This window comes from Calonectris borealis, chromosome Z (genome assembly GCF_964195595.1).
Source record: "Calonectris borealis chromosome Z, bCalBor7.hap1.2, whole genome shotgun sequence".
Classification (NCBI taxonomy): Eukaryota; Metazoa; Chordata; class Aves; order Procellariiformes; family Procellariidae; genus Calonectris; species Calonectris borealis.
In genome coordinates this window covers 37,118,482-37,130,222 of record NC_134352.1, presented here as the reverse complement: position 1 = coordinate 37,130,222, position 11,741 = coordinate 37,118,482, and the positions used below count along the sequence as shown (strand labels likewise).

Here is an 11,741-nt window from a genome sequence, read left to right as displayed (position 1 = left end):
ATGTTGGTAACACACTGATGTTTTAGTTGTTGCTAAGTAGTGCTTACACTAAGTCAAGGACTTTTCAGCTTCTCATGCTCTACTGACTGAGAAGGCTGCAGATGCACTAGAAGCTGGGAAGGGGCACAGCTAGGACACCTGACCCAAACTGGCCAAAGGAATATTCCATACCATATGATGTCATGCTCAGTATATAAACTAGGGGAAAGCTGGCCGGGGGGCTGCTGCTCGGGAACTGGCTGGGCATCAGTTGGCGGGTGGTAAGCAACTGCATTGTGCATCACTTGATTTGTATATTCTTTTATCATCATCATCATCATCATCATCATCATCATCATTATTATTATTACTATTTTCCCTTCCTTTTCTGTCCTGTTAAACTGTCTTTATTTCAACTCACAAATCTTACCTCCCCCCACCTCCCCGATTCTCTCCCCCATCCCACTGGGGAGGGGAGTGAGCAAACGGCTGTGTGGTGTTTAGCTGCCTGCCGGGTTAAACCACGACACCGGCTAAGTGGTTTCAATTTGTCAATTGTCAAATTCAATTTTGCGGGTAGTCAATTCATTTTGCGGGTGTTTGAGTCTTTTGGGTAGAATAGTGCTTACTCCACATTTGTTGGCAGGAAACAAGCTATCTTGCTGTGTGGCAGTACCACAAAAATAATCCAGAATGTGCACTTTAAGATACAGAAGCTAGATAACAAACCTTCCTAACTCACAGTGCTGCCCAGAGCCTTTTTATCTTTTCAAGGAATGACTGCAGTGTTAGCACTAACACTTATATGTGGTTCCACAAGATAACTCTTTGCTGTCCTGGACAAAGCCTTTATCTGATCAGCAATTCAATCCTATCTGCAAGTGCTAGGTCAGCAGGTTAATTGGAAATCTGTGACTGGTTTGACGATCCAGGAAAACTAGAGTGATGTCTCACAGGTTTGTATTTGTAAGACAGAAGTATGTTGAGGTCAGTAAGTCAAAGGGCTCAGAGAAGCATCCCCAAATTGTTTCAATTCCTGTGTCAGCAGAGTGCTGTTACTGTTTAGTATTTTGAGATTTACTGCCAACAGGAAACTTCTAAAGCAAAGACCCCTGGGGCTTGTGATTGTGTAATTCTAAACAGCATAACAATACTTTTTGTCGCTTTTATCACTCTTCTGCCTGGAGCCAGCAAACTGCAGTTATAGGAGGTTTGCTCCTCAGAATGATTTAGGACAGGGCATTTGAGTTACAGAGATGCTCAGAAGCCATGAAGACAGTGATCTATATCAAAAGAGAGAACCAAAAGGAAAGGTGTTTGCTTGGGCAGACATCTCATTCTGATGCTTTCCTCCTGCTGCTGCAACTGTTACCGCATGCAAACTGACAGGTTCCTTCTGCACAGTGATTTGTTGCACCTATAGCTGTCGCAGCACGTAATTCATTGTTTCTGGCACATCTTCTCCAGCTGTTCCTTGGCAAGAGTCTTCCTCTGGTGCTGCTGGTGGTTCAATCTTTAGTGGAATGATTGAAACATGTATGCTCTTGGAAAGGCATATGTAATGATGGTCCAGGCAGGCCCTCAGTGGTAGCTTTAGGCAAAAAAAGGACAGTGTGTGACTAATATCCAGTCCACATTTTGTGCTCTTGCTATACCACAGAACACAGTAATGCTTCCAAATTTTTGTCTCTCTTCCATTAAAGAAACATATTTTAATTGCTTTTACAAGCTTCTAGGATGTTCTTTTTCAAAACTTTAAAAATATACTTTAAGCCTTTTTCTTTAAATTTATCTTCCTCATTCCGTATGAGTTACTAACTTTGGTTGTCTTTAAAAACATGAGGCAGATACCATAAATTGTTTGGGGACTAAACACATTCATGTTGAGATGCAAAGTTCTCTTTGCTTCTCAAAGCTTCTTGCCTCATGCTAGGCCAAATTCTTTAATCAAGAAGTGCAAACAATGAAAAAAACTCCTGTGGTGCATGCAAAGACAAACTGATGCTTTAAGTCAGATGCTTTTTAAATCTGCATTTACACTTCCTTTAAAGTCTTACCCAATTTTCTGTCTGTAGCACTTCTATGCTTCAGAGCAGTAACCACATGGGAAAATGTTTCCAGTGCATGTTCCACGCTATGACATACCTTATTTTTCAATAACTTGAATAATTGAATTTGAAAATTTGAATAATTTTCAAATTGAACATGGAGGAAGGTGTAATTCTTGCTACCTGCTGACCTTGCTGTGTAGCTTTCCACTGTTTTGGAGTAAAGCTGTTCCCCGTCCCCTCCTTAATGTTTCATTAAATCAGCAGTTTCTGCTAATTCTTAGATGTTGTGTCATATTTGGTTAGCAAAAAGGAAAACAGATTTAATTCTGTTGAATGAGATTTTCTCTGATAAGTTCTGTGTACAGAAAAAAGGATCTGCCGCCTTCACTGTCAGAAACCTCTGTTCAGGGTTACTCAAAAAATTTACTGTCAAAAATCGTCTCTCAATTCTTGGAAGACAGTATATGCTGGGTGACAAGAGTGAATTGCGGTTGGGGTAAAACATATTTAATATCCCCATTTTTATTTTTCATGCTGAAAATAAATGCTCAATTTTTAACAGTGCTGCTGGAATTCACAACAAGACGACATTTTGGGGGGAAAACATCACTGTTCCTTCACGTGTTGTGCAAGATTTTAACCCAGAATGTTGATATCTTCCTCCATCAAGATAAATAATGCCATTATTGCTTAGGTTCTCTGACCCATATCCTTTTTATTATTCTGTTGCCACGTAGGAACTAGACACCCAGACAGCTGGTTCCTCAGGAACTCTGTCTTCACCAAATGCCACAGGGCTGTTTCTTGCCAATAATGCAGGAAATCTAGTAACTTAATGTATCTCAAGACTTGCAGCATCTTTCTTGATGTTGGTAAAATGCAAATTTTTCAATAGTTTCTGAATTATATCTAATAAAATTAGAGAAAGAGGGTTTTTTAAGCTTGCTTTTTTCTCTTTAATCTTAGAAATTTGGAAGAAATCTGGCATATTTAATATGTAATTCTTTGTGAATTACCTAATACAATGCTTTGGAATAAACTGTGATGGCCCTCATGACCTCTTCTCCCTCACTAGTTGTTAAAAATTTCCCTCACAAATTTGAAATGTGTGCATTTCCACATGGATTTGTGTATAATCTGGCATATATTTGAACATATGGAGAAGCTTGTGTTTCAGCAACCTACTTCATGTACTTTCATCAAGCATTTTTTACATGCACGGAAACTATCTCTTTGCATACATGGGAGTAATTAAATCTATTGTTTGCAGTAGCATTGTTTTGCTGACTAGGAGGTTCAGCATTAGACAGGCTTGCTCCAGCCAGTGACAAATTTGCTAGTCAACAGGACAGCTGACTTAAGGAGCAAAATAAATAAAACCTTTATTAAGTGAATGTTTTTCTGCCTTTCAGTACATATTCTCCATTATTTGAGTAAAATCTACATATGACTGTTTGTTGAGCCGTTCTTCAGCCTTAAGACTTGACATGAAATGCCACAGTTACCCTCATCTAGTCTCCTTATAGCAGAAACTCCTTACTGGTACCAATTCTTCACGGATGGTCCTATCTGAGCTAGGCAAAAATCACTTTTTCTTTTAGCAAAGGAATTTCGGAAGGACAGAATTGCTTCTGGTGGCTCTGACCAAGAGGAAGGTGACACACTGGAACTCCTGATGTAGTAATGGGACAGGGAAGAGGAAGATAAAGTAGATTTGGTTTGTTTGCTATGAAGATATCCTAACACCATTGTGTGGCAACATAAGGAAAGAAAACATAAGGAAATTCTGTGTGGAATAAATGCATGAAGCATCTTTTGTACTCCAGGTCTACCAGATATGAGCAGATGATAGATACGCTTCTGAAGAAGGCAGGCTATTTTAATATGAGAAAGCACCTTGGAATGGAGATTCTCTCATCTAATTCCTACTCTTTCAGTAGCTTTCTTCTAAGAAATATTTCTTCATTGGAAAAGTTCCCCAAGAGCTATTTCTAGGAGGAATGACAGATAAACCATTGCGGTTTTCCTTTAAACTAGCTTTTTAATTACATCATATGCCACCTACAATGTACTAAGTCCTCTGCCTTGTATTTATTTCATTACTGTGAGTTGGTTTATGGAAAAAAAAGAACTAGATTAATGCCAATTTAAAGCTTGGACTGGCACACCTCTTACCTAGAGAAAAACCTATGGTGATGTAAAACTTATTTATCCAGCAGTTCTTGTTCAGTGTGGGCGTCAGTTATATTCTGTGATAGAATAGAAAGGGAGGATAAAACGTGACATGTTTTAAGGGCTGATGAAAGGAAATTACAAACTATTTCTACAGAAATACTTCTTAGTTTGGCCTGTTGCCTCCTTCACAGGAGATTCTGCCACAACTTGAAGGCACTCAAGATTTTTTTGGGAAAAAAAGGGGGTTTTTTTGTATTTTTGGTCTGACACCTGAAAGTAATATTTCATCTCTTGCTTTGTTGGTTCAGATTTCCCTGGAGAGTTTACAGTGACTACTCTGACTATGCAGAGCCTATTGACTGAAAGGAGTCCGCAGTCTCAGCTGGAGCCTCTAAGCATAACTGTAATACAAAAAAATAGTCCAGGGTACTACATGAATGATTTTGTAGATGTCCTGAAGCCCTTGTCATCCCTTGAGAGTAATTTTTAAGTATATTAATTATTTAACAAGCATGACATTGCAGAAGTAGTCTGAAGATTGCTGCTAATACACTTCTCTGTCCCATGCGTCGTCTGTCCTTGAGCAAATGCATGCTTGTAAGTCAGGATTGCAGCCTACTTTTCTGGCAGTGTTTGAAAGTTTAGTTGGCTTGAGCAGTTAAGGAAGATTTATACAGGAGCAGAGACTTCAGACGTGTACCAACCCCATTATTAGCTTGTGACACTAAGGTCTTGTATTTTGGGCTTGCTTTTAAATGGCAAGGAAGAGTGGAAAAACACAGAAAAGGTTAGAATGACCTGACCTGGCTTGGAGTTGTGCTTAGCTGGCCAGATACAACCTCTGTTCGTCTCTTAGTCTTTGCCCTTCTCTTCTTCCTCCACAGTCCCGAAAACTGTCAACAAAAAACAGCCTCCAAGTTTCACTTCAAAATAACTGTCCCTTCTCAATCTGCTCTCATTTTAGAGCCAACATTATAGTGTTCATGATTGCATGTGGCAGTGATTTTCTTAATTCGGCAAGACTGATAATAAGCTTTATAGATTTTTTGTTAGCACAGGTATTGAAAATGTAAGTAAAAAAGAAAAACAACCAAGGAAAGGAAAAACCAAACCAAACCAAAACTCCACTTCTCTCATTCTTGGGAGGCACGTATTTTTCCATCCCTCTGGCTTCTCTTTTGACACTATTAAAGACTTTTCTGTCAGCATATTCTTGCCACTCTGTCCAAAAACATCACAAAAGGTGTGCAACCCTTTCAGAATTGTCTAAAATTAGGATCCACGGGTATACGGTAGCACTGGCAGCTAACCACTCCAGGGTGTATGCAGATCACACGCATCTGTTTCTTACTGCATTTACTGCTGTGAGTCATAGAATCATAGAATCATTAAGGTTGGAAAAGACCTCTAAGATCATCGAGTCCAACCATCAACCCAACACCGCCATGCTCACTACACCATGTCCCTAAGCACCTCATCTACACGTCTTTTAAATACTTCCAGGGATGGTGACTCAACCACTTCCCTGGGCAGCCTGTTCCAAGGCCTGACCACTCTTTCAGGAAAAAAGTTTTTCCTCATGTCCAGTCTAAACCTCCCTTGGTGCAACTTGAAGCCATTTCCTCTCGTCCTATCGCTTGTTACTTGGCAGAAGAGACCAACACCCACCTCACTACAACCTCCTTTCAGGTAGTTGTAGAGCACGATGAGGTCTCCCGTCAGCCCCCTCTTCTCCACACTAAACAGTCCCAGTTCCCTCAGCCGCTCCTCATAAGACTTGTTCTCCAGACCCTTCACCAGCTTCGTTACCCTTCTCTGGACACGCTCCAATACCTCCACGTCTTTCTTGTAGTGAGGGGCCCAAAACTGAACACAGGATTCGAGGTGTGGCCTCACCAGTGCCGAGTACAGGGGCACGATCACCTCCCTGCTCCTGCTGGCCACACTATTTCTGATACAGGCCAGGATGCCGTTGGCCTTCTGGGCCACCTGGGCACACTACCAGCTCATGTTCAGCCAGCTGTCAACCCACACCCCCAGGTCCTTTTCCTCTGGGCAGCTTTCCAGCCACTCTTCCCCAAGCCTGTAGCGTTGCATGGGGTTGTTGTGGCCAAAGTGCAGGACCCGGCACTTGGCCCTGTTGAACCTCATACAGTTGGCCTCGGCCCATCGATCCAGCCTGTCCAGGTCCCTCTGCAGAGCCTTCCTACCCTCCAGCAGATCAACACTCCCGCCCAACTTGGTGTCGTCTGCAACCTTACTGAGGGAGCACTCAATCCCCTCATCCAGATCATTGATAAAGATATTGAACAGGACCAGCCCCAGTACTGAGCCCTGGGGAACACTGCTCGTGACCAGCCACCAACTGGATTTAACTCCGTTCACCACAACTCTCTGGGCTCGGCCGTCCAGCCAGTTTTTTACCCAGCGAAGAGTGTACCTGTCTAAGCCTTGAGCCGCCAGCTTCTCTAGGAGAATGCTGTGGGAGACAGTGTCAAAGGCTTTACTGAAGTCCAGGTAGACCACATCCACAGCCTTTCCCTCATCCACAAGGCGGGTCACCTGGTCATAGAAGGAGATCAGGTTGGTCAAGCAGGACCTGCCTTCCATGAACCCATGCTGGCTGGGCCTGATCCCCTGGTTGTCCGACACATGCCTTGTGAGCGTACTCAATATGAACCGCTCCATAATCTACCTCGGCACCAAGGTCAGGCTGACAGTCATGGAAAAGAAATGAAAGAGTGCTCCAGCATGTTGTCAAAAACTGCAGCAACCGAGTTCCTGTTGGTAGGAATTGTTTGCTTGCATGTATATATATTATATAGGCAGATTCATTTTAGTCTGATACAGTGGGTGAACATCTCATGAGAGACAGAAAGCCCAAATGGAGGAATACCAAACACAGGCACGTGGTACCTGAAGTGTCTCATCAGCTACTGGCCGATGAGTGTATACTTTTCACCAGACTGCTCAATCCTGGCTCATATTAGCAAAACTATTTGTATATGAACAGTTCATCTATATATGAACTACAGAAAAGGAATTTGAGAAGCCTAACTATCCCTGATGGCAAGAGGAACAAAGAAATGTTAGAATATTGCCCTTGGTTATTACCTGTTGTCTAAATCCACATATACATGTTGTTTGTACTGTGAACATTGGAAGTTTTTGGTTTTAGTAGCTGCAGGCTGCATTCAGTCCCTATTTTCTCTTAGCTGTCATCAGGCTCCACACAACCCTCAGCCTCACAGCTGACTTCACAGGTGCCCTGCGATCTTGCTGCATTGTGCCTCATTTATTTGTTCTTATGAGATGTGCTGCTAGAGTGCTGTTTCCTCATCCCTAGTAAAACTCTTACCTAAAGAATCAAAACCACAAAAAGAAAATTAAGGAAAAGAATCAACTGTATACTTAGCAGTTTGTTTTGTAACAGGCACATTGCTATCACTACTGCCTGCGGAAGAGATCTGTGGTGTTTGAGGAAAATACCATATTCTGCACAAATGCTTGAAGTTCAAGTACAAAAGTAGCATCTACAATGCTATTGTAGCTTTGTCAGTCTCTGTGCTCTGTTGTGGAATTGGAGCTCTTAACACTAAAACTTCATCTTCCTTGCATCTTACCTCAAGTGTCTAACCACTTCTCAAGCACTGAAGAAAAACTCGTAGATTTAGTATGGGTGATCAAGGCACCCATAAGTTTCCACCCTGATACACACCACTTCTGAGACCTGCCAGCCCGAAGAAGCTCCCCTATAGCAGATGGGACCCAAGAGAAGTTTACCCAAATGAAGTAATGATCTATGAAAATAACATCAGAGGTCAGGACATGTTTCACCAGAGATCAAAGTCTACTGGTAGCTAAAATATTTCTCTTCTATAACTCTATAGAGCAGCTTTTGCCTCCTTCATTGCTATCATGAAAAACCTGCATTATATGAGCAAGAGTCATGGGACATCTCTTCTAGAGAATCTGATTATCAAACCCTAGAGGATATAGTTGCTGGTAGCTGTGGTGTGAATCTGTGAATATAGGGGTAATCACACTTATGGAATAGCTTACCAGTAATTGTAGTTCCAGATGTGTTGTCCATATGCTCATTCATTATTCCTCCCCCACTTTTTTTTTTTTTTTGCTGTGTCAAAGGTTGAAAAAATAGAGTATGTGCTTTGCACTATCCTTTTGTGGTCATGCACAAAGGAACAGGAAAGAGGGACACACACCACAGGGTGCAGCACAACACAAGGCTAAAATAGTGCCGAAGAAAGGGAAAGGAAAATCATCATGAGCAGCACATGGAGAAGAAAAAGTAAGGGGACTATCAGAGCAGGCAGGCAAGACATAAAGAGGGTAAGGCAGCACCAGCAGCAGCCTAGCCAGAGCTTTAGCCACGGGCATCACACAGGGACTTGAAGGGCAGGGAGAGGGGACTAGAGAGGCTCCTTCTTACGCCACTGACTCAAGCTCAGAGCTGCCATTCAGACCTCAGCAGAGCTTTAAAAATGCTCCTGTTCTGGTGCCTTAATTCAAGCCTCTTCAGTCACGTTTTGTGCAATGCAGCTCGAGAGGAAGATTGGACTGGTTTTACCAGTGTAGTGGTTTTACCAGTGGGAGCAAGTAAGAGGTTGGGGGAGAAACCAGTTGCTGCACAGATACCTTGAAGTTTGCCTTGCTACAGACTGGCACAAGAAAACAAGTTTTATAGGTAGATTACATGGATGTGTGACATTTTTCATGCCCTATATCTGCAGTGTATGTTGCTCTGCTTCTTATTTTACAGTGTGCTGTCTTTATTTTCTCTTTACTGCAGGGAGCAGAGGCCTCATCTATGTGATAAATGCGCCTGGCACCTTTTAATGGTCTAAAGAGTGTTTAACAGGGAGTGGAAAATTGGGTGGTGCGTAGATGATGGAGCAATTCCACCCAGTGGTGGCAATGCCACCATTTTCAGTGTGCAGGAAACGGCCAAGGCAGCAGAGCTGCATGAAGCATGGGGCAGCTATTCCCTTTGTAGCTGACCAGAGTATCCTAAATGTAAATGGCTTCATCAAGAATCGCAACAGTGATTGCCCTGTAAATTGGGCAGGCAGCTCTCGCATCTGCTCTCAAAATAGTTGTTGTGTCTGCAGAGCTGGTTTCTCATCCTAGGTGACAATTTGGAGAAGCATGCCTGTGAGCTTTGCTGTTTACAAAGTGTACATTGCCAGGGCTGTGGGGTGGGAAAGTTTCTTTTCCCGCTGTTGGTAGGGAACTATTACATGTGGTTCCAGAAACCAGCTTGTCCTGGTGGAGGAGCACTGCACGGCAAAGCAAGTGCAGAGGCCCAGAGTGGGAAAGGCTCGTTCGCACTGCCATCCTCAAGCGGAGAGGGACTGGAGCCTTCCCAAGGGAAATGGCAGTGTTGGAGCAGCGTGTGGCCCTTGGGGCTACTATGGATGTGATGTGCTCCACATGGTGCCCACTCCTCAAGCTTTCGGCTGTTCATGCCATTCTGGTACTGTGTGTCCTACACTGCTAGAATCAGCTTTGGGGCAAGAAAGTTGGAGAGGGATGTGAGAACAAAGCATTGCAGGAAGACCTGAGCTAAGGCTGGAAGCTAGTTGTGCTGTCTGACTACTTAATATCGTCTCATGTAACCTCTCTCACAAGCAGCTTAGAGCCAATGAATGTTTTGAAAACCAGTACCAGGCTGGAGCATGACCTGAGAACGAGGCATGCTTATGCATGTACTGTTTTGTCCTGTGTACAATCTTCTTGAACAGCATATTTCAAAAACGGAGTATTTCCCACCTAGTTCAGAAGTGCCTTTTCTTCCACCTAGCCAGAGTAAAGGTGATTGCATACAACAGCTCTTTGAATTTATTTATAGGGAAGTAACAGAGATGGAAAATGTCCAAAACCAACAGTGGTTTTCAACAGTGATTGCCAGGCCAGCTGCTTGCCAGGTCTAAGAGGAGGCAAGACAAGGAGATCCAGAGTTTAGCCAGACTTGATGAAAGAGGATAACATCATAGTCTGAGTTACGCACTTTCTTCTCCCTCCCCCATATTTTTGTGCTAACTAGTGCTTATTTCTGAGTGCCAAATGCAGCAGAAAATATGTAGCTTTTTTCTTGGTTATGTATTTGTTAGAACTTGTTACTCTCTTGCTCTGGGGATGGGAGAAAAAAAGCACAGTCTCTAGTTACTTCTTTGGTTTGGTCTTCAGGGATTTGGGACAGTCTTAAGGGACGTGCAGAAGAGCTTTTGTGTTTCTGAGGTGATAATTAACTTGGGGCAGGTAAAATGCTTCTTCTCAGTGTGCCTGGTGGGAAATGGGTATGTCATGGGCTCTGGCTGGAACTAGTGCTAAAATGCCCAGGAGTAAGGCTCGCAGCTAGAAGCGAGGAGACGGTACAACAGGAGGTGGGGTTGCCAGCAGAAAATCATGGGCACCGCCAGTTAGGATTTTCAGTTTCAGCTGAAGCAGAGTACAGCAGACAGTAATATGGCACATACGGCACTGTGTCAAACAGCAACTCCCCCCTTTAGAGGGGACGTTGTTTTCTGCTGCCTTTTTTGCCTCTCCTGTGAGCTGAGGGCTCCAAGAGTGTCATCACAGAGCTGGTCATAGCGGGTTGCTAAAATCTGACTGCTCCACTGAAAGGCAGAGCCCGGAGGAAGAGGGGCTCACAGTGCAGATGACAGCACAGGGGGAGTCCCGGATTGACTCAGCTCAACCAAGCCAACCATTTTAAGCTGATTTGTAGCAGTGAGAAGTTTAATGAGTGTTCAGGATCTAGTGGATAAGCAATGTTATGGTGGTTTTTTTTTTTCACATATGAGATTTTTCAGGACTTTAGACCTTTTAAAGACTGACAGCCAAGTGCTCAGTGAGAAATGGGGTTGTCCTAAGTTTGACATCTGAGATAACCCTCACTGAAGCTGCAAAGTGTTCTGCAATGGCAAGAAAGCAAAGTCAAGGGGGTAAAAAGCATACAGAGTTTTATTATTTTTGTCTAGATTCATGTGTTTCTATTTTTCTCTTACTTGGAACAAGAAACCTATACATCACACCAGTGTGCTTCTCACTGTTCGTGTCGCCTTCACCCAGAGACACACGTAGAGGACCAAGGGCAGCAGCACACTGCAGACTTACACGGCGACTCACATCACCACTTGCAGTATGCCGGGAGACCTCCGAACCCTTGTACACTGCTTTGCTAGGTGGAGTCACAGTATACTCTCAGAGGGAGGTCAGCTGTTAGCCAATATGAATGGGGGTAGCAGACATCTTACAGCACCTGTTCTGTGCAGTTTTGAAGAAAATAAGGCTTAGCACTCACCAGTCCACCTTGTGTGAAAGAGGATAATGTCTGCCCACCACATTTTTCAGAAAAGCTCTCAGGCATAAGGGAGAGATTAATACCAGGGATGTACTGGTCTATTGGGTTTACATGGTGAGGTTTTGATAGCTTGGGGACTGCAGGGGTGGCTTCTGTGAGAAGCTGCCAGAAGCTGCCCCCATGTCAGACAGAGCCAGCTCCAGCTGACTCTG

General features: G+C 43.3%; 1 long non-coding RNA gene across 1 annotated transcript; it reads right to left on the bottom strand.

Annotated features, from left to right (window-relative positions):
- Positions 1 to 364: 364 nt before the first annotated feature.
- On the bottom strand, positions 365 to 11,663 carry LOC142075487 (uncharacterized). Its single transcript, XR_012670898.1, has 4 exons — positions 8,268 to 11,663; positions 5,009 to 5,098; positions 4,206 to 4,279; positions 365 to 1,570 (listed from the first exon to the last, which is right to left on the bottom strand). It is a non-coding gene; the product is annotated as an uncharacterized LOC142075487 (long non-coding RNA).
- Between the last annotated feature and the right edge of the window lie 78 nt (positions 11,664 to 11,741).